The sequence below is a fragment of the Dermacentor silvarum genome, chromosome 3 (genome assembly GCF_013339745.2).
Source record: "Dermacentor silvarum isolate Dsil-2018 chromosome 3, BIME_Dsil_1.4, whole genome shotgun sequence".
NCBI classification, from domain to species: domain Eukaryota; kingdom Metazoa; phylum Arthropoda; class Arachnida; order Ixodida; family Ixodidae; genus Dermacentor; species Dermacentor silvarum.
The window spans coordinates 33,283,897-33,305,581 of NC_051156.1; the positions used below are offsets into that span (position 1 = coordinate 33,283,897).

The window sequence follows — 21,685 nt, forward strand, 5'->3', positions numbered from 1 at the left end:
ACCATTGATGGCATCCTTGACTACACAGAAATTTTCATTGAAACCCCTTCGTCATTCCGGGTGCAGAGTGAAACCTATTCCTCTTACAAAAAATATAATACCGCGAAAGGATTAGTTGTATGCAGCCCAAACGGCTTTGTCATGTTTGTGTCCGATCTTGGTCCTGGAAGACTTCCCGACAAGGCCTTGACAAAGGCTTGCGGTCTGCTGCAAAAGTTCTCACCAGGGCGAAGTGTGATGGCTGATAGGGGGTTCACTATCGAAGAAGAGTGCAAGCAGCATTCACTGACTTTCAACATTCCGCCGTTCCTGGAAGGACGGCCTCAACTGTCCGAAGCAGATGAGACTAAGACAAGGGTCATTGCAAGTGTGCGCATACACGTGGAAAGGGTCATCCGGAAGATCAAGACCTACAGAATACTCTCCCAGGTGTTCCCGAACAGCATGTCTGGACAACTGAACAAAGTGTAGCACATTGGGCACTCTTGACTAACTTTGTGGGTGAACCATTGTTGTGATAAGGTGTAAATGAAATCTTGATGTTCGCGATGATGGGCTGTGCCAGTGTGGTTCAATACTTCACTACCCCTTTTTATGAAATAAAACAATGTTAGCATTCCTCCAACATTCCAGCATGCTCAAGGCCGTCAGGCATTCCGTATAAAGTGGCAAGCTTCCCTACCACAATAGCTCACCTTTCTATAGGTCTACATGTTTGGATGTACCAGTGCATAATAAAGACTGACTTATATAAAACACCTGTGTAACAGTTGTCATCTCTTCTCAAGATGATTTAGTGTGTTCTGTAAAGCTGTTTGCTTTTTGTCACGTCAAGAATGAACAATACTCATTTTTACCTGGCTGCTTTGCAGAGAGAGACCTCGAGGTACTTATATTGGTGAAATGGATTTGAAAACCATTTGAAAATCCTTCAGTTTGCAGATGACCAGAAACTGTTCTGTTCAGTGGAATCTATTCTGCACAGCGACCAGCTACTGGAGGATAATGGAGCTGTGAACAAATGGTTTCATGCAGTGCCCTATTAAACCACAGAAAACTTGCAGCCATTTGTTTCACAAGAACCAGTTGTCTACGGATATTTTCCACATAGTGCTCCCGTACAGTAGTTTATTTTGGTGTCGTTCGTGACTTAGAAATATATGCAGACTGTAAGCAGTTTGAAACATGTCATTTACAAGAGACGCTCGTCTTTGAATCTGGCCATGGTCACTGGGTAACAAATTATTTGAAATCTGCAGAATGTTTCCTGCTTCAATAAGTGCATCAGTGTGTCCAAAAGATGTTCATCTACATTTTATAGAAGTGATATTTATGCGTTTATTTGTACTACAGACGTCTCGTGTATGTAAGCTGAACCTGGTTGAACATTCTATCACATGCTATTTGCCCCAAAGTGGTGGCACTGATCATGACTTGTGATCTGACCAGTGCATTGAATTTAAGTGCCCAAAGTGCAAGAATTCATAGGGCTTCATAGGGCACTGCCTCAAGTTTATCCATCATGCATTAGACACGTTTAGTACTGTTCTGTGGCACAATCCAGCTGTGAACATTATTATGCCTGATAGCTTCAACATCCGTGGTCTTGTGTCATTGTGGTTAAATTATTAGGTAATGGTTGCTAGTAGATCATGCATACCTATCGTCCTGTTTTGTGCAGCGTAATGGTGCAACACTGCCTAGGCAGGAATGCTGTTTGTGGGCATTTGCAGTACACAGGTAAAAAAGATACTTCACCAGAACAGCTGCAAAAATGTGCTGGGCTACTTCAGTAGATAGGTTTAAATTGCTCTCCCAGAACTCTATTGCTGCCTATCGGCATTTGTGGTATCACAAAATAAGTGCACAGGCAGCTATTTAAAATATTTTCTAGATTTACTTCAACAGTTGCTCGCAATGTGGGGCAGCAAGTACATATTGGTGAAAAAATCGCAACGTTTCACAAACTCGTCAAAAAAACTCTTCTCAAAGGGCACGACACTTTGCAAGCACTCTTCCTTGCTGTATACAAACACCACACAGGTGTCCAGGCCAGTCACACCCATCTGCACTTGCATCTGAGTGTAAAACCTGCTGCTCCTTTTGAGTTCCTCAGCATGCAACTGCGTTCTGGCAAAATCTTGAACTTTGAGGGGAACTTTGATTTCAAGTAGCCGCGGCGGACAGCATTTGCACTTTACAAGACCATCTGGGCTTGCACCTAGAAAAGTGTGATGACGAGACAGGAAGAGGCCAGTATTGATTACTTCCAGTTCCACGTGGCTGTCATTTTGGTCTCGAAACGCTTGTCTGGCTTCGGGCTGACACAATAGGCCCCTCTTCATGGCAAATATTGCCCTGCATTTTTTTGCTCCCATCACTGCCGCAGTGAGAGGTCGGGCATCATGTGGCCCCATTTTGGTTTGTCATGTCCTAACCCACGTGTGTACTCTATGTGCTATCGACGAGGTAATGACACCCTCCCTATATCTATGCCAAAGAAGGCAATCACTTTGAGGTCGTGTGGCCGCCTCTACGGCTGCAACTTCTTCTTCTGTGTATGGCAGCAAAGCATTACCCTGCTTTTTCGCTCCAGCCACCTTACAGGCAGTCGAGACACGTCTTCAGGATCTGGGCTCTCAACTTTTCTTTGTTTTGCAGGCAAGAAGTCATTTGCTTCAAGCACATCCACGAACCAATCCAGCTTTGAATTTTTCACCTTGCCATGCAAGTTTATGTGGCTCACTGTGGACAGTTTTTGGTCTTCACTTCTCAGTGACGAGTATGTTGCTCGTTTTTTGTGACGCCTTGGTGCCTCGCTAATCCTTTCAGTGGTGTCTTTAGAGAATACAATCTGTTCAAATTGTTCAGCGACTTTCTTTGGATCCCGTGGATTGTACCAGTGCCGCTCGCCTTCAGTGCATGCCACGGCATCTGGTACCTCAGTGAGATCGTGCTGTGAATGTGCATCAGCCCGTACAGAACACAGCAAACGTGTTTGCATACTTCACCTTTCCCAGCAACACATGAGCAGTTGCCACTGACAACTTCTCCATCGCACTTTAGCAACTTCACCCCAACGCTGTATGCTGTCCGTGTTGTCATAGATGCTAGCACTTGTGCCTTCACAATGGTCTCTGCTGTATTTTCGGTTGAGAACACCAACTTCTGTAGGTGGCCTGATGTGAAGAGCCGTAGGCCCGCACATCGATGTTTTTGAGCGCCTTTGCTTTCAGTGTACCTGCATGAGGGTTAAACTGTCATGTTGATATGCTTTTCAGGACTTTGTCCTCAAGAATGCATATCTACACATTCCATTGGCTACTGAACTGTTACTGGATTTTTTAGTCGCACATACATAATATACATGCTCGTAGAAGTAGCTCAAAAGAAAACTTTTGGGATTGCACTTGGCTAGAACAGTTAGCATAATTTCCCTAATACAACAGTGCATTCCTGTACATAAACGGCTTTCCATTCCTTACAGAACTTTGCATACTCCTCCAGTCTTATGCTTTCTGCAAATTCCGAAAATAAAGAAATTCCATCATCACATTGGCTGGGTTGTAGTGTGCACGTTCAAAACTAAAAGTCAATTTAAAAGGACTCTGTCGATTGCAGTCGGATACGAAGAAAACAGGTTGCTGGGCCACAAAGCACGCATTGGGAATCAGTTACCACAATCCTTCATAGTAGGTCGCAGTTAGCGTTATTTTAGATAAGAAAATATGACTATAGAGACGGGTACAAGCACCTACAATACGTGAAAAGGCAGTGAAATAAATGCTTCTTTGAAGCACCACACGATTTGCCAACCCCAAGATCTGACACTCGCTTGAGATGTACAAAACAAAAATCACTAAAACACAGAGATGAAAGTAAAGTTAAAGCACTTGTAAGCATTACTTAATTTCGGAGGACAAGATACAGATAGGATGCACATTGTATAAACATCAAAAAAGCATTACGTACAGCAGAACTGAAATCATTATACACAAGGACAATGTTTCATTTGGCAGGAACCTTCATTATTAAATAAAGAATTTGCACTTGCACACTATGGAGACTAGAAGATGGGTAGAGCTTTACGGCACTATAGCGGTTCAAGAGATAACATTAGACTTTCTCAAACATTAGAATATGGGCATACTCCCTTTCGTTTCTAATAGGCACTTAAGTTTTAGAGAAGAATTACTGCAGACTACAGTTTACATACCTGACAATGTGCTCTTTTGCAAAGAATGGGTTCAGTGACTTTGCTTTGCGGGTCCACCCTTGACTGTTGTGTTTGTGTAGTCCAGCTGCCATGGCACGGCACTACATGGAACTGCCAAAAGTACAAAAAGTCTGATGATACCATATGCCAGGGTAATTTTTAAAAAATGGCAGGCTCAACTTTCTGCTAAATCGATACTCTTTTAGACCACCTATTCTGACTACGGCGTTACCATGTCAATATAGGTGGAACATGCAGCATTTACACGCTGTGGAGTCCTATTTATTTATTTATTTATTTATTTATTTATTATATTTATTTATTTATTATACCCTCAGAGCCAATGGCATTACAGAGGGGAGTGGGTAATTAGTTGAACATAAGTTATGCATAACAGCAACAGCAAACAACCAAAAATATGTTAGTATACTTATATAATTTTAGCGGATCACAAACCAGAGTACATCAAATATTATTTCTAATTATTCAAACTAGTTATGTCAACGCACACAGACAGTGTAAACCAAGATGCATAAGGAACATAAATAATCACGAGTGCACAATTCCTGGCAAGAAAAACAATCAAACAATAGTTATAAACAAGGGGAAAACAAGAATACTCAAACCGAAATGTCGCCTAAAGTTTGTTTAAAACGGTTAGTATCATTTATGGAGGCAACAGTGGCGGGAAGGTGATTCCACTCATCAGATGTCCGTGGGACGAATGAGTGTAAGAAGGAGTCGGATCTACAAGATGGAATACCAACTTTATGTTGGTGATCGAGCCGGGAAGATATGTAATGTGGTGCCGAAAGAAGCTCGTTTCGTAACACAGGGTGATGATATATCTTATGAAAAAGAGAGAGCCGCAAATGTTTACACCGTGATGCTAAGGATGCTAACTGTAGGTTAGATTTCATTGTGGTGATGCTGGCGGTTCTGTTATAATTGGAGAATATGAATCTTGTGGAATTGTTCTGCACCATTTCTACTGAATATATTAAGTTACTCTGACTAGGATCCCAAACTGAGGCGGCGTATTCAAGTTTAGGCCGGATAAGTGTTTTGTAGAGCATAAGTTTGAGAGACTGCGGCGCACGTGACACATTGCGTCGGAGATAAAATAACGATCTGTTAGTGTTGCTTATTACGTGCGCAATATGCGTCTTCCAGGTAAGGTCAGATGAGACGTGAACACCAAGGTATTTATAAGATGATACACAATCCAGTGGGGTGTTATTGATGTAATAGGCTGGTAGGGTGTTGTTACGTCGGGATACTCGCATTGACTTGCATTTGCTTATGTTTAATTCCATGCGCCATGTATTGCACCATGAACTGATAGCATTAAGATCAGATTGAAGAATGGCTGTATCATGGTTACTAGTTACTTCTCGAAATATTACGCAGTCGTCAGCAAAGAGATGAATATGAGATGTAATACAAGAAGGTAAGTCGTTAATATAGATAAGAAATAGTAGCGGTCCAAGGACAGAGCCTTGTGGCACGCCCGAGGAAACCACATTAGAGGGAGAGTCAACGCTGTTGGCAGAAACAAACTGAGAACGACTCGAAAGGAAACACTCAAGCCAAGTAAGTAACTGGGGATCAAGGTTAAGTTTATGCAATTTATACATTAGTAAATTATGACATACCTTATCAAATGCTTTAGAAAAATCTAGAAAGACACAGTCCGCAAGAGAAGAACGATCAAGAATGGCATGAAGCTGATGTGTAAATGATATTAGCTGTGTTTCGCATGAATAGGCTTTGCGAAAGCCATGTTGAGAGTGCGTGAAGAAGGAATTAGATTCGAGAAAGTTAGCAAGATTGGAAAATAAGATATGTTCAAGAAGTTTGCATGGAATACTAGTGAGCGAAATGGGACGATAGTTAAGTGGAGACTGCCTACTGCCTGTTTTATGAAGTGGAATCACCTTTCCGATCTTCCATTCCGCAGGAATAGTACCCGTGTCAAGTGACTGTTGAAAGATTTTCGCTAATATAATAGCACTATACTCGCTGGTGCTCTTCAAAAACTTCGGGCTAACCGCGTCACAACCAGAAGAAGAAGAAAGTTTCAATTTATTAATCAGATGTTCTACGCCACACGGGTCTACTATAATCGGACACATTGAAATTGAATAATGGCAGTGTGTAAGTGGTGGCGAAACACTTGTCACTGATGAAAAATTAGAAACAAAAACATCGTTAAGCACAGATGCGCACTGATCAGAGGGTATAATGTCTCCCGCTTTATCCACCAGGCTAATAACGTTATCGTCCCTCGGATTTATGACGCGCCAGAACTTTTTAGTGTCGGTTGCGAGCATGGATGGGAGAGTGATTTCCTAAAAATGCTGTTTTGCGCAACGGAGTGCAGATACATATTCATCAGAAGCGAGTCTATGCGCATTCCAATGATAGTCACAAGGACAACGTTTGGCGGATCTGTAGACACGTTTCTTTTTGTTTGACAAACGTTTTATGTGGTTGTTGTACCACGGCGCCCATTTGTTTGAAATTATAGAGCGAGTGGGTACATATTTGTAAGTAAGGCTTTAACTTGGTTCGTAAATAAATCCCAGTTGTCTTGAACGCTATGATTGTCGAAGTCGATCAGAAACGCGTCGACAAACCCGCACAAGTCCCTGTTGATTGCGTCAAAGTTTGCATGTTTGAAATAACGAATAGTTTTGCTTTTGTTTTTGTCTTTAGGCCGCGATAACTTGATTTCAAAAGTTAAGATGGAATGATCGCTCAAACCCGGCAGTACAGCAATATCGGAAGCAAGATCGGGACGGGTGGTGAGTATTAGATCGAGGGTATTGGAAGTAGAAAGTGTTGTCCTGGTGGGCTCTTTGATGAGTTGCGAAAAGGAAAAAACACTACACATTTCAAGAAACTGTTTTGCAAGCGTGGACGAAGGATTCATGGTGGGCGTATCGCAATCCCATGCGAGATTAGGGATATTAAAATCACCCAGGAGAAACAAAGGTAGTGTGGGATATCGTGACAAAACCAAGTTAGTGACATCATGTAGTTCGCTTACAAAGCTGGCGGAAAATGTAGGTGGGCGATAACAAGCTCCGATAATTAGTTTTTGTTCTTTAACTTCAACAAGCACCCAAACAGTCTCAAGTTCACTACAAACTGGAATCCGCTGAGAAGGAAATATGTCGGATATTCCTAAGAGTACACCGTCGCCTTTCCGCGTGGCGCGGTCACAACGAAAAAGAGAGAAGTTTCTTAAGAGTAGTTCACTGTCATTTCTTTGTGGGTGCAGCCATGTCTCGGTGAGTACTATTACGTCAGCATTACAGGTATCGATAGGTGAATTTAGAAGGTCATGTTTATTATTAATACTCTGTATGTTGCAAAAGAAGACATGAAGCGGAGAAGAATCGCGCCCGCTGCCCCTCTCGATTTCCTATTCATTTGCACGTGGCGTGTTACTCGCATGACGGTTTTGTGATACCGCACTCTGCGCATGCTCTACCACAGTGTCATCAGTAGCGTTGTACACGTACTCTTTTTTGTTAATCAGAAGCTTCTTGTAACGAAGCTGAAAAAGTGGCGCTCCAGGTTGTTTTTTAGCGAATTCAATTAATTTACTTCTAATGATACGCGTGGCGGGTGAGAAATCCTCGCTGACGGTGATGGCCTTTTCTTTGAGCCCACTACGCCTAAAAAGCACTGCTTCTTTTATTTTGTCATTTGAAAATTTAACCATGATTGGTCGGGTTTTGTTAGGTTCAAAGCGCCCTAGGCGATGAGCACGTTCGACTACGTTATCTATTGGGCTTTCGAGCAAGCCAGCAAGTGCGTCAATTACACGTGCCTCGGACTCGGCCCATGTTTCTCGTAAATCGGGGAAGCCTCGAAAAAGTAGGTTTGGGTGCCGTGATCTGTCCTCTAATTCATCGATCCGAACATTTAGCGAGTTGTTCTTAGTGGTAAAACTGCTCATCAAGTCGGTCGTCATGCTTTGAACATTATCAAGTGATTTAGTTTTGTCTTCGAGAGTGTCCAACCTTTTTTCAATGGAAACTATCTTTGTTTCAATATTTTTTGACTAGCTTTAATGGCTTTAACGTCCGTAACAAGCTCACTTTGACCCTTTGCCGACTGCACTGCACGTGTTTGTAAATCTTTCAGCAAGTGAAATAGGACGGTCATCTGCTTGGTAGGATCATCAGGCAGCTTATCAAGTTCTAACAGCGCAGAATGTCTAGTACCAGGCCCCGGGTTTGTTTCAACGTCACCACAGGTTAACAGCAAGAAGAACATTGAAAAACACTCGCAGGCAACATCACAACACACCAGTGGGCACGGGAGCAAAAGAAGAAAAGGGTCATCGCTTTTCCTAAGTATATAAAGAATAAGGCGAACAGACCTGCGAAAGGTAAAGGCAAGGTAGATGAGCCATCTTGTCGCCGTTGCCCACTGAAAGTGGCTTGCTGCCGGAGCCAGTTTATATCTCTTTGAAGAATTGATGACGTTGGCGATGTGGTCTGACGATAAAAGCCTTGGCGCTCAAGCGGCGGTAAATCCAAGAAAATGCCGTCATCTTTCTTTCGAAAATCTTGTGGCATCCGAAGCTCAAGCAAACGTTGCGAACTTGCTGACACGTCCGGCAGGAGCACAACGCCGAACAGGGCAAGCATAGCGTTAACCTGCGAAAGGTAAAGTCCAGGTAGATGAGCCATCTTGTCGCCGTTGCCCACGTGCCCACTATTAAAGAACCACAGGTAGTACCAGTCAATCTGTGCCCCATAGTCCACACACGGGCCAGGATAATAAACCAGCTGCATGTATCGAAAACGTTCAATGCCTTCACTGCATTATGCTTGTACCCTATCAGTATCAGGGGCTGTGGGCTGGTCAAGCTGCATGTGAGCAGCTTTTTTCCCTCCGCCCTCCCATCTAATATGTATGATGGCAAATAAACTTATTATTATGTATCTATTTTTTCTAGTGTCGCGCTGTACTGCTAATCTGATGACAGTAACTATACTACTACTGACAGCTTGACTGTGTAGTCCTTCTCATTTTCATTATTATTTATTATCCAAACATCCCCAAAGGCCACAAAGATGGGCATTATAATGGGAGGGAGGGCGCACATAAAGTACACAGAGAAAACTGTAATAAGGAAAAAAAGAAGTTTAGTAAGGTAGCAATTATGTACATAAGACCATAAAAACATGTGAGGTTAAAGAAATAGCAAATAAGGATATCATATAATAGCAGTGCAAAAAAAGGACGGAATTAACACAAAAATTAGAAGTAATCACGGGGAAAACATTGACCATTTTGAAACATAGCCAGTGCATGAGTGCACTGCAACGATAATGCAGTGTTTTAGAAGGTAGTTTTAAAAACTGATGTGCAACTACAGCAACTGCTATGGAAAGAGGCAATAGGCAGCTCAGAGGTGACTGTGGGCACTTGCGACTCGAACGCTAGCGCGGCACTTGTTGGCTCTTGGTCCTTGCATGCGGCTTAATCTACCAGTACGAATCACTGATGAAAGTATATCGCGGCTGCTCATAATGGAGAGCGGCGCGTATTCACATGCGCAAAATATGGGACGCTTGCCTCACGCCACGCAGTCGGAGTTTTCGAAGCAGCAACCGTACCATTCGCTTGAATGTAAATAAAAAACGCCGCCTAGCTTACCCAACTTCTAGAAATCGCTGCTACCGAAGTCTGCAAGTCGTGCGCGAAGCCATGTAGGTAAGCATCATTAGGCAACGAACGTTTCGGCGCCGCATTTCAAACCTGTCTCCAACAGGTATACAAATCCTATTATGTTCGTCGCTAGGCAAACATAACGTTGCAGTCACCGAGATGCACGTCTGCGAAAATAGTAACGCAAAACGACCGCGTACATCAGCATGTGCTACATACATAGCTCGAACAAATACGGTACCCAACGCGTAATCAGCGGATGACAACCGAAATGAAAGAGCAGCAGGCACTTTTGAACGTTCGCCTCGCATGCTGCAATGAACAGCCGATGTAATTTCTTAAAAAATACTTACATGACGAACTTTTCTTGGTGGTGGAGTCGCAGAGTTGTCTGGGGAGCTTGTGTGCAGCACTTAACCAGCGGGGACTGCAGTGTTTTCGTTTACCACTTGACTAGAACCAAGATGGCGACAGTGCTACTTCCGGAAAACCGGCGCATGCGCAGATCGGTCGGTGGGATCGGTCTATTACGGAACTATGCACAGGCCGGTTTGACGCGGGACCCCGGCAGCAACACTACATTTGCTAGTAGGTACAGCGTTTGACCGCTGGCGCCACGCTGCGCCGCTCGCGCGTACCGCGTTTCTAGGTGGTTTCTTTCGCCGAGGGCGCTCGAACGCAATCATATGGTTCTTCATGAATGCAACCCTTCCGAGCGTGGCTGTATGGCTGAGTGGCTACGGCGCTCCCTTTGGGATCATGCGTTCGCTGGTTCGAATCCCGGCCGGGCTAGAATTTTTTTCTTAATATCACGTTTTTCTTTTTATCCTCTCTGTTTGCCAGCGTGGTCGTTTGAACCCCGGTGCCACGGCGGCAGCCGTCGTACCGGGCGCCGACGCGAAGCGGCGGTCGTTGGGGTGTTGCGGAGCGCAGCGTAGCAACACCCCAAATAAAAAAATGCTGCTCCAGTCAGGTAGACTGCTCCCTCCCTGATAGTGAGATTATATTTGGATCATCAAAACAGTGATGCGTTTATAATACCACCGATCCCAACAGCAGGCTAGTCACCACCAGCCCAGCGTTTTCTCCGTCAACGCATTATCCGTTCCAACGGCGGCGGCTACAAACATGGTACGCGCGAGCGGCGCAGCGTGGCGCCAGCGGTCAAACGCTGTACCTACTAGCAATTGTAAAAACGCGACCCGGCAGCCGCGGCCACAAGCTTGGACATGTACACCGTGGTCATGTGACCGATGTGAGGACGGTATCGCCATCTTGCGTGAGGTTTGTTCATGTTGATCGGGTATTAGTAGCCTCCGAGATTTCTTGCGCGTGCAAATCTCGGAGGTGATGGGTTGTTGAAGCGCGCGGTGTGCGGGCTTGGCATGCGCGTTTCTATTTATCCACTGCGAATCGCGTCGCGCCAGACGCCGCCCTCTCTTCCGTTGTTCTTTTTGGCGCGCTGGCTCGTTTGTTCGATGCCACTCTGTCTGAACCTCGAGCGTTGAGCTGGAAGTTGCCACGGTGCCTTTCGCAGGCCTTTCAGTACCGCACCCCCTTCCCCCCTGTGTTTCGGACGCTGTCACTGCCGCATGTGTTGCAGCGTAAGAGACGATCGGTGCTTCTCAGCAGGCGCGATCACACCACGATATGCGCCCAAGCGTGGCGAGCCTTTATTGTTTGACTTCCAGCAATATGAAAGCGCATATCTTTCTGTGTCCGGCTGTTTTTATGCTTGATCAGATGTCGGCGGTTGGTCGTCGGACTGTTCATTTGCAAGGAAAACGTTAGTTCGTTCGCTCTCGCTAACTATATTTCCCTCGCATCTCTCGTTCTTTCGTTCGCTCGCTCGTTCAGGCTATTCGCTTGTACTGACAATCACCGACGATGGTTTGTGCACATTCTTTTCTATACATGGTGCTCACAGTATCATTCGCCACAAAACTTTCTGTAGAGCACCGTTCCTAGTAATCGTTGTACCGATGTATTCCACAGGTGGCAACAAAAGTGATGTTCGCTCATTAACTCGATACTTTTATTTATGCGTAATATGAATAAAGCCTAATTCTCAGTTAGTAAGAAACTGTGAAAAGAATACGCCAGAAAAAGTAAACACAAATCAGTTAGGTCAGGCAGTGTGGTCAGGTGGTGCTGTTAGTGTGTAGCAGTTTTTCGACTTTTGCTGCGTTTCCTTCACTAGCGACGTACGATGACAAGTGGTTCCATTCGACGATACGGCGTGGTATGAATAAATTTGCAAAGCGATGAGAGGGACATATCGGTGATAGCACTGGTCATGAACTTTGCAATGGTGATCGTGGTAAGGAAAATGACTGCAGGGCACTGAAAGATATCGTCAGAAAGAATTGGGTGATGCTAAAGTTTATGAAAAAGCGAAACCTATTGATGTTGTGGATGCGCTGTAAAGATCAGCACTAACACCAGCACGATATGCTGACTGGCAGCACTGCTTTGAGGTCGATGTGGAGCCGTTGTCCGTGTCACGAAGAGCGGCTTCAATGTTAGTGCACTCGCGCTGCATTTCTTCGTGGTGTAAAACACTTCCCGTTGTGGTGTCAACTTCATTTTCTATCCTTCGTCTCTTCTGACGAGAGGTCAACACCACAAAAGGCTTCGTTTTCCTAGCCGAACTCATGCTAATGCAATGCGAATACAGCAGCAACTGACACAACGAATGTCGCTCGATAAATGATGAATTCTCCCGCCAAAAACGGCGCCGTCGAAAACCCAGTACGCTAGGTAATTGAACAAATACGGCTAGTCTTATGAAAACGTTTTCAAGACGTATTCACCCCTCGTTTTTAAGCTGTCGTGCCTGCGACGGTTTTAAAGCGTCGATTTTGGTAAAAAATCTGTTTTAGACGTTGAATCCATTAATACGACGTTTTGAAGACTTTGTGTGCTACCTGGGTATAAGTATTTTCACTTTCACTTTGTTACCTTAAAGGCCCCCAGGGTTGCGGGTATTACATAAGGGGCGGGCAACAAGTATAATGTAAATAAATACGCAAGGAAAGGATGTTTAAGTACATGTTTGCTCGCGGTTAAATATGGAAGATATAGAGTTCAAAAAATGCGGATGCGCAGGTGATTGCGGCGATGTCGTGTGGAAGGTGGTTCCAGTCCGAGGCTGAGCGTGGGAAGAATGATGAGGCAAAAGTGGTAGTGTGCGCACGTGGCCGGGCGACTTGGAGGGGATGCGAAGTGAAATGCGTGCCGGAGGACTGATGTAGGGTGGATGATTAAGTGAGCTGTAAAAAAACTTATGGAATAACTACAAACTAGCAATACGACGCGGACAAGCAAGGGTTGATATGCCGGACTCTGCTTTCAACGATGATTGTATGGTATTATATGAATAGAATGAATGAATGAATCTTGTGGCATGATTTTGCACTGATTCTAGGCAATTTATTAGATATTTTGGTTAGGGCTCCAGATGGCAGATGCATATTCCAGCTTAGAGCGTACGAGTGACTTGTAGGCAAGCAGTTTTAGGTCTGGTGGCGTGTGACGTAGGTGACGTTTAAAGAACCCAAAGCTTTTGTTAGCAGATGATACGATTTTAGTGACATGCGCGTTCCAGGTTAGATTATTAGACAACGTTACGCCGAGGTACTTATAAGACGTTGTTAATTCTATGGTGACATGCGAGATAGTATAAGGGCACAGGAGAGGATTACGTTTTCGGTTGAACAACACGAGTTTGCATTTATTGGGGTTTAGTTCCATGAGCCATCGGTTACACCAGTTCTGGACTCAGTTTAGGTCACTTTGGAGAGCTAGTTGATCAGAGGGGTTATTAATAGTGCGATAGATAACACAGTAATCAGCAAAGATACGGACGTTACAAGAGACTTGCGTTGGTAGGTCGTTAATATATATTAAAAATAGGAGGGGACCAAGGACTGACCCTTGCGGTACGCCTCACGTTACTGGAAGAGAACTAGAGGTGTGATTATTAACGCGAACAAATTGGGTACGGTTAGCCAGAAAATCCTTTATCCACTGCAATATGTCAGGATGTAAATTTAACAAAGAAAGTTTTAGTATCAACCGCTTGTGAGGCACCTTGTCGAAAGCATTCGCAAAATCCAGGAAGACTGCGTCAGTTTGAAGGTTAGAATCAAGGTTTACATGCAAGTCATGGACGAAAATAGCTAATTGAGTTTCACAGGATAAGTGCTTACGGAATACGTGTTGAGAAGGATGAAAGAAAGTAGTAGAGTCAATAAATTCATTATATGAGAATAGATGACATGTTCCATCATTTTACAGGGTACACTTGTTAAAGAGATGGGGCGGTAATTGAGGGGCGATTCTTTGTTACCTGATTTGAAGACCGGAACGACCTTCCCAACCTTCCAATCGCTGGGTATGCTACCTGTGGAAAGTGATTGCGTGAACAGTAATGATAGATACACTGAGGTGGAATGTCGAGTATTTTTTAACAGTTTGCTGGTGATTTCATCAGTACCTGCAGAAAATGATATCTTAATCATTTTAATGATACAGCTGATGCCATGCGCAGAAAATGTGACTGATGGCATAAGTGATCTCGGTTGGCCAGTTGGGACAGATGGTGGCACATCGGTTTCGTTTGTGAAGACGGATGAGAATGCAGTGTTAAACATTCAACGTCGCTCACCTCCTCACCAAGTGTGTTAGTAAGTGCGATGATGGGCGCCTTATTAGAACTTGCGAGCACTTTCTCGGGTTATTGGTTAATATCTTCGGCGGGTCAGTTTGAAAGAATGCGCGTTTGGCATTACTAATGGACTGTAAATATGTTGACTCGGCCTCTTAATATTTGTTCCATGCGCATGCGCTCGCGTTTCGTTTTGCTGCACGGAAAAGGCGCTTCTTTTTGTTCTAAATTGTTTTCAATGACTTTGAGAACCATGGTTTGTTATGATTGGCACGAAATGTAATGGTGGGAATAAATTCGGTTGTTAGTTCAGTAATTTTGGTTTTGAAAGTAAGCCAGTTATGTTCAATTGATCGTTCATGGAAACACCCTTTGAAGTTTGGAAAGAAAGCCAGCAATCGGTGATTGATTTCATTGTAATTGCTTTAGTCGTAAAGGCGAATTTTTTTATGGAAAGTTTGGCGCGATTCCGGGATGAAGGCGAAAGTAGCATGCAGAACTTTGCGGTCGCTAATTTCGCGGAGGTAAGTAAGAGTTGATAAAGTTTCAGGGTGATTATTTAGTATGAGATCCAAGATGTTTGACGATTCACGTACGACGCGTGTGGGTTTTGTTACTAACTGCGTGAGATTGAAATTTAAACACACGTCAACGAAGTTAGTTATTTCTGTATCGTTTGTTGGTGTTGTGTTCTGCCAGTCAATTGACGGAAAATTAAAATCACCAAAAATAAGGATGCGCGCGTTGGGATGTGCAGCATTAAGTTGATTTAGGCTAGCAAAACGTTACAAGCAAAACTGGGATTGCTGTGTGTGTGTGTGTGGGGGGGGGGGGGGGAGTCTGTAGGAGACACCTAGTATGACGGTTTGAGGTGCAGAAGGGCAAATTACCCATAGTATTGCAAGCTCTGATGGGATGTTAATGAGTGAACAGGGCAATTGCTGGTTAGTGGCAATTAGAACACCTCCTCCTCTGGAGCCCTTGTGCTCTTTACGGAAAATATTAAAGTTAGGTAGGTCGGCTAAAACTTCTGTATCGGGGATGTCATCTGTTAGCCATGTTTCCGTTAGTATAAGTATGTTGCTGGCCGATGATGAAACAAGATTACGAATGTGCTCGCGCTTGGGGCGGAAACTGCGTATATTTGTAAAGATAATCGAAAAAGAAAGAGCTGGCAATTTACCGCGAGGGCTGTTACGAGGAAGTCTAGTTACTTGACGACGGGCCCCATGCTATGCGATTTCTTTTATCGTTTGCGATTGCTCGTCGAATACATACCGCTTAGGGCCAATGGACAATGTCTTGTAGCGCAAGGAAAATTTTGTGGCTTTAGTTTTGGCAAATGTAATGAGGTGCTTTCGTGCGATTCGGACAGGGCGTGAAAAGTCCTCCCCAATGCCGTAATCAGTCCCTTTCAACTTACGACCATTGGAAAGGATAAACTCCTTGGTTTTAAAAAATATAAATTTAACTATTATTGGGCGAACACGCCCAGCAGAATGGCGTCCAAGACGGTGAGCCCATTCAATTTCTTTCGGGTCAATGGTTATATTTAGGTGATCACGGCAAAGGCGAAGGACTGTTTCTTCAGATTAGGCGTAGGTTTGCGATTTATTGTTATCTGCGATATTATAAAAAATTAGATTGTTGTGCCGCGAGCGATTTTCGGCGTCATCCAGGCGGGCTTCTATTTCTCTGATGTCTTTGGCTGTTTGGGTGGCGTTAGCGCATATCGAATCTATATCGGTGCGTAGGGCAACCAGATCTTGATCGTGAGTTTCTAGGTCGGATAATCTGTTACTGAGGGCAGATATAGCTTGTTCCGTAGTTTTTAGTTGATTTCTAAGACCTTGAACCTCGGTGAGTAGTTGTGACTGTCCAGCAGATAGCTTTTTTTAGTTCATCGAGAACCGCGTCAGGACCTGGGTTTGTCTCGACATCGCCGGCCAATACCAACAAAGCACGTACAACATCAGCACACTCAATAGCAATGGAAAGGCAGCACTGTGGGCTTGGGAGCTGCAGAAGACAGTAGTCACTTGATTTTTTTGTGAAAAGACAATACCGCTTACTGACCTGCGTAGCATAGGCGAGCGGGTTAGATGACTGCATCGTGGCTGCATCGAGGTTAGATGACTGCATCGTCCTGGGATTGTGGAGCCCACAGAGCGCCGCACGTAGGGGATGCAGTTTTATAGGCGCCGCGTCGGCTGTTGTCGATGACCGTAGGGGAATCCGGGGACAGTCGAGGAACAGCAGTGGGGGCGCTGTCTGACTGTTTGAAGCTGTGGACAGATTAGAAAGGCCGGCAGGACACTCGAAGCGAACGGGTTCGCTGGGAGCCGTGGCATCGGAAGGGGCGGGAACCAGGGTCAGTAGTAGCATCCAGGTGATAAGTGGGGCAGGCACCTGCGTAGCATAGGTGAACGGGTTAGATGACAGCATCGTGGCACAGCCACCAAGCCCACAGAGCGCCGCACGTAGGTGATGTAGCTTTATAGGCACCGCGTCGGCTGTTGTCGATGACCGTAGGGGAATCCGGGAACAGTCGAACAGCAGTGGGGGCGCTGTCTGACTGTTTGAAGCTGTGGACAGATTAGAAAGGCCGGCAGGACACTCGAAGCGAACAGGTTCGCTGGGAGCCGTGGCATCGGAAGGGGCGGGAACCAGGGTCAGTAGTAGCATCAGGTGATAAGTGGGGCAGGCACCTGCGTAGCATAGGCGAACGGGTTAGATGACTGCATCGTGGCACAGCCACCAAGCCCACAGAGCGCCGCACGTAGGTGATGCAGCTTTATAGGCACCGCGTCGGCTGTTGTCGATGACCGTAGGGGAATCCGGGGACAGTCGAGTTACAGCAGTGGGGGCGCTGTCTGACTGTTTGAAGCTGTGGACAGATTAGAAAGGCCGGCAGGACACTCGAAGCGAACAGGTTCGCTGGGAGCCGTGGCATCGGAAGGGGCGGGAACCAGGGTCAGTAGTAGCATCAGGTGATAAGTGGGGCAGGCACCTGCGTAGCATAGGCGAACGGGTTAGATGACTGCATCGTGGCCCAGCCACCAAGCCCACTCGGGAGGATGAGCACATGCATACAGCCCAGATAATTTCTAGGTTAGAGTTTGAGTTAATTACATAAGATGGAAATGTTGTTTTTATTCCAAGAAGGAATATCTATGAAAAAGTGGTCTAGAAGAAGTTTAACTAGGCCTAGTTGGTATTTACTGCACGACATATTTACCGCTAAAGAAAGACAAAGACAGTGAAATAAATACGAAGAACAAAATGGGCGCCACTTTTCCCAACTATGTTATTCCGGACACACACGCAGGTATGCATACATAAAGATCTCACATGCGCAGAAAACAACGATTAGTTGACATGTCTAAATACCTAGACGGGTTAACCACTTGTCAAAGAAGCTGATGTACGTATCGTACAACCTAATGAAAGCGTCACTTATACAGTCTGAATGCTGTCTTCTCGACAGGATATACGTCCATCAGTTCGCGGGCAGTCTGGTCCTTGATCTTGCCTAGAATCTTAATCTTAGGGAAACGCGGCTCAGGCGAGTAGTGCGCAAGCAGCTGCGCCGTGTCGTCTTTCTTAAACTTGAGGTCGTTCCCTGGATCGGTCATTCAAGCGGTCCGTCTGTCCAATGTGGGACTTTCCGCACTTTAGAAGGATCTGGTGTACCACTTCTACAGAATAACTCGATTACGGCTTTGCATGCTTTGCGAAAATGCGAAGCATTCTTGCCAAGTTCCCCGCAGCTTTTTGTAACGACTGCTTGGCCGGCCTTTTTCATGGTCCAATACTGAAGGTAGTGTAGTCTGTCCCGAACGTAGTGCAGTCTAAAAATGTGGGCCAATCTCGAAGGCAGTCCAGTCTAAAAATACGAGCTATTCTCATGGATACTCAGTAAATGCCACTGGGTATGTGCTGCTCTTTAAAGAACCTATTGGGCACCGCAGCAATACCACCACCACCATGTGCTTCCCTCCGCATAAGTGTTAACTATTCGCTGCCATATGGTCCATAAAAATAAAGCTCGCCGTGCGGCCAAGCCATCATTAGTATTATTTTAGGACAAACTTGATGATGTCTTTTACCATGAATAATTAGCGAAACCATCATTGTTGTCTTTCACTCCCTCAGCAATTTGGTCATCATGAATGCCTTTCTTACTGTTTTAGTCTGTATTAGTTAGTACAGTTAGCACGAGTTGAGTTGTAGGCTGGGTTTGAGTAGTGAATTAAATTTTATGCGTAAGTGTCAAATGACCCGTTCAGCGAAATGCAGCTCCACTAACGGGAAACCTGGGGAGGTACGAAGCATGTAGTGATGCATCGCTAATAGGATCCTTCTGCCTTAAGCAATGTCTCATAACCCCGTAAACGCGGCCTCCCCATTACGACGACAGAAGACAAGTGAAATTCTACGCTGGAATGACGAGCGGCAACGCAACCAGCTGTGGAAGACGAAGACGACGACGAACGCGGGAGCAGTGGCACGAGTGCGTGCCGAGCGCGTGCCGAGCGCGAGTACGAGCCGCTTGCTTACCGTGACTACGGCGACGACAGGAGACGCCGACAGCCCGAGTGCATAAGGTACAATCTCCGCCATCCCGCCCTGCGGACGTGAATGGCCAGCGAAGCTGTATCAAACACCACACATGGTCGGGCATTGTTGTCCCGCTTTTCTTCGGTGTTTTTAATTTCCGTGCTCTACATATGGCAGTCGTAGAAGGAACTGAATGAGTTGCTAGACGGGTCTCCCTTTTATAAATGAAAGCGTGGTTACGTCAATAAGTATGTATGCATATATATATATATATATATATATATATATATCATAAGAATCCAACAAACAATGACACCAAGGACGACATAGGGAACATTACTTGTACTTACTAATTGAATTAAAGAAATGATAAAATAATGGAAATGAAAATGGATGAAAAAACAACGGTCCCCAGGTGGGGAACGATCCCACGTCTTCGCATTACGCGTGCGATGCTCTTACCATTGAGCTACCGCGGAGCCGTTTTCCCATCCACTTTCTGGGGTATTTATGTTTTACAACTAGAACTAACCCTAGGAGTGTTAGCAAGCGCCACCACTCACAAACCTAGGCGGCGGATGTGGAACATCCTTTCTGCCGCAGGCGTCACGAGTACGTGATCTTTTTGGGTGCTGGCAACTGGTCAATAAACCCACATATGCTACCTGAAGGCATCAATGTTGCCGGATTCGAGCCCTCGTTATGTAATGAACGAGAAGAAAGGGAACCGAGGGGCCCGATTTTTATTAATCATATCATAAGAAGGCAACAACCAATGTCACCAAAGACAACATAGGGGAAATTACTTGTATTTACTAATTGAATTAAAGAAATAACGAGGGCTCGGCAACATTGATACCTTCAGGTAGCATATGTGGGTTTATTGACCCGTTGCTATCAGCCAAAAAGATCACGTGCTCGTGACGCCGGCGGCAGAAAGGATCTGAAAGCGACATAGTCACCGTCGGGTACTTGTGGAGAGGGCGTCACAGCAACACAAGTCACGGCTTGCGGCGGCGAACGGACGTGCTCAGCAGAACAGAGCAGACTCTTGATTGGTCCGGGTGGATCAATTACACTTGGTAGGTCAAGCTGTATAGTTCCAGTGGAACAATCGATGAGGGCGGAGTTGGCGGACAAAAAGTCAGGACCGAGGATGACGTCATTGGAACAGCAGACGAGGACGGTGAACAAAACAGAAGTTTGACGGCCGGCAACACTGACACGTGCGGTAGAAAGGGCAGCTACGGGAGACGTACCACCGTCGGCCACACGTACAACACATGATGGGGCAGGGGTCATAACTTTCTCCAACTGCTGGAGGAGGTCAGTACTTATAACAGAAATATGGGCGCCGGTGTCAATCAAAGCAGTAACAGGTAGGCCATCCACTTCAACGTCGATCAGGTTCTGATTGGTAGGGAGCGTCAACAGACGAATTGGAGAGCAGGTCGGAATAGCAGCGTCACCTCCAGGAGCTGCAGCCGTCAGTTTCTTGAAGGAAAACGCCGGGAGTAAGACGGGGACGGGGATTGTGGAGGTGACCGAGAAGGTCAGTGTCGTGGGGAGGGCGAGTGGCTGTAATGGGCGGTGGTAGTAGTGGTCTCGGCAGATGTTTCTTGGTCAGGTTGGCTTGGTACCTGGTGCTGACTTCGGGGTGTATAGCGGAAGCTGGAGGAGCTGGGTCGAGAAGACGAGGGCCAAGGACTTCGGCAATATCAGGAAATGTGTCCAACACGTCCACATCGAAAGCAAATTGGCTTGTCGTCAGGCGTCCGCCACGCATTTGGATCGTGATTATTCGGAGTGGGGTAATGGCGTTGGAGAGGGTTGAAGGCGGCCGAAGGGTAACTGTAAGGGTGGTTCGCAAAGCAGATGGTTTGAAGGCCCGTGTTTGCCAGTTCTTGACGAACAATGGATTGTATAAGGAATATCGTAGGTGAGGCATCACAGGGCTCTCCTCTCATTAAATGTGCGGGCGATACGGCTTCAATGCGACGAACGATTCGGGTGACGGTCTCCGATGTTGAAGGCTGAGTCGGCATACGAACATCCTCACACGTTGATGTCACTGCCATGTTCGGAAGGCCAGCGAATTGGTAGGTGATACGTTGGCTTTTGGATGGATACCGAGATTTATATTTTATTTATATTTATATACAATACCTACAGCGCCCTCCAGGGCATTATTGTAGGGGGGAACATCAGAAATAAATCACAAGACATATTCTATAAGTTAGGCAAATGATGCAGCATATAAAGCATCTAAATACCTATGCACTATTTCAATAAAATACAAAAACAAAAACTAATATACAGTAAATATTACTATACAGTACTAATATTCAGTAAAAAGCAAGAACAAAACTAATATACAAAGATGAACAAGCATGTCACGCACAGACAAAAGAAGAACATCTAAATATAGCGATCAACAACTCGCGAAGTTTAGTCTTACATACGCTCCAGCTTGTGAGCTCATCTTCGTTGTTACCGAACCAGGCCTTCACCGTTCCCTTTAGATGAAAGCGCAGAGATGGATGGAC

General features: G+C 45.3%; 1 pseudogene; it reads right to left on the minus strand.

Annotated features, from left to right (window-relative positions):
* Positions 1-1,901: 1,901 nt before the first annotated feature.
* LOC125944208 (uncharacterized) lies at positions 1,902-18,214 on the minus strand (annotated as a pseudogene).
* Positions 18,215-21,685: the final 3,471 nt, after the last annotated feature.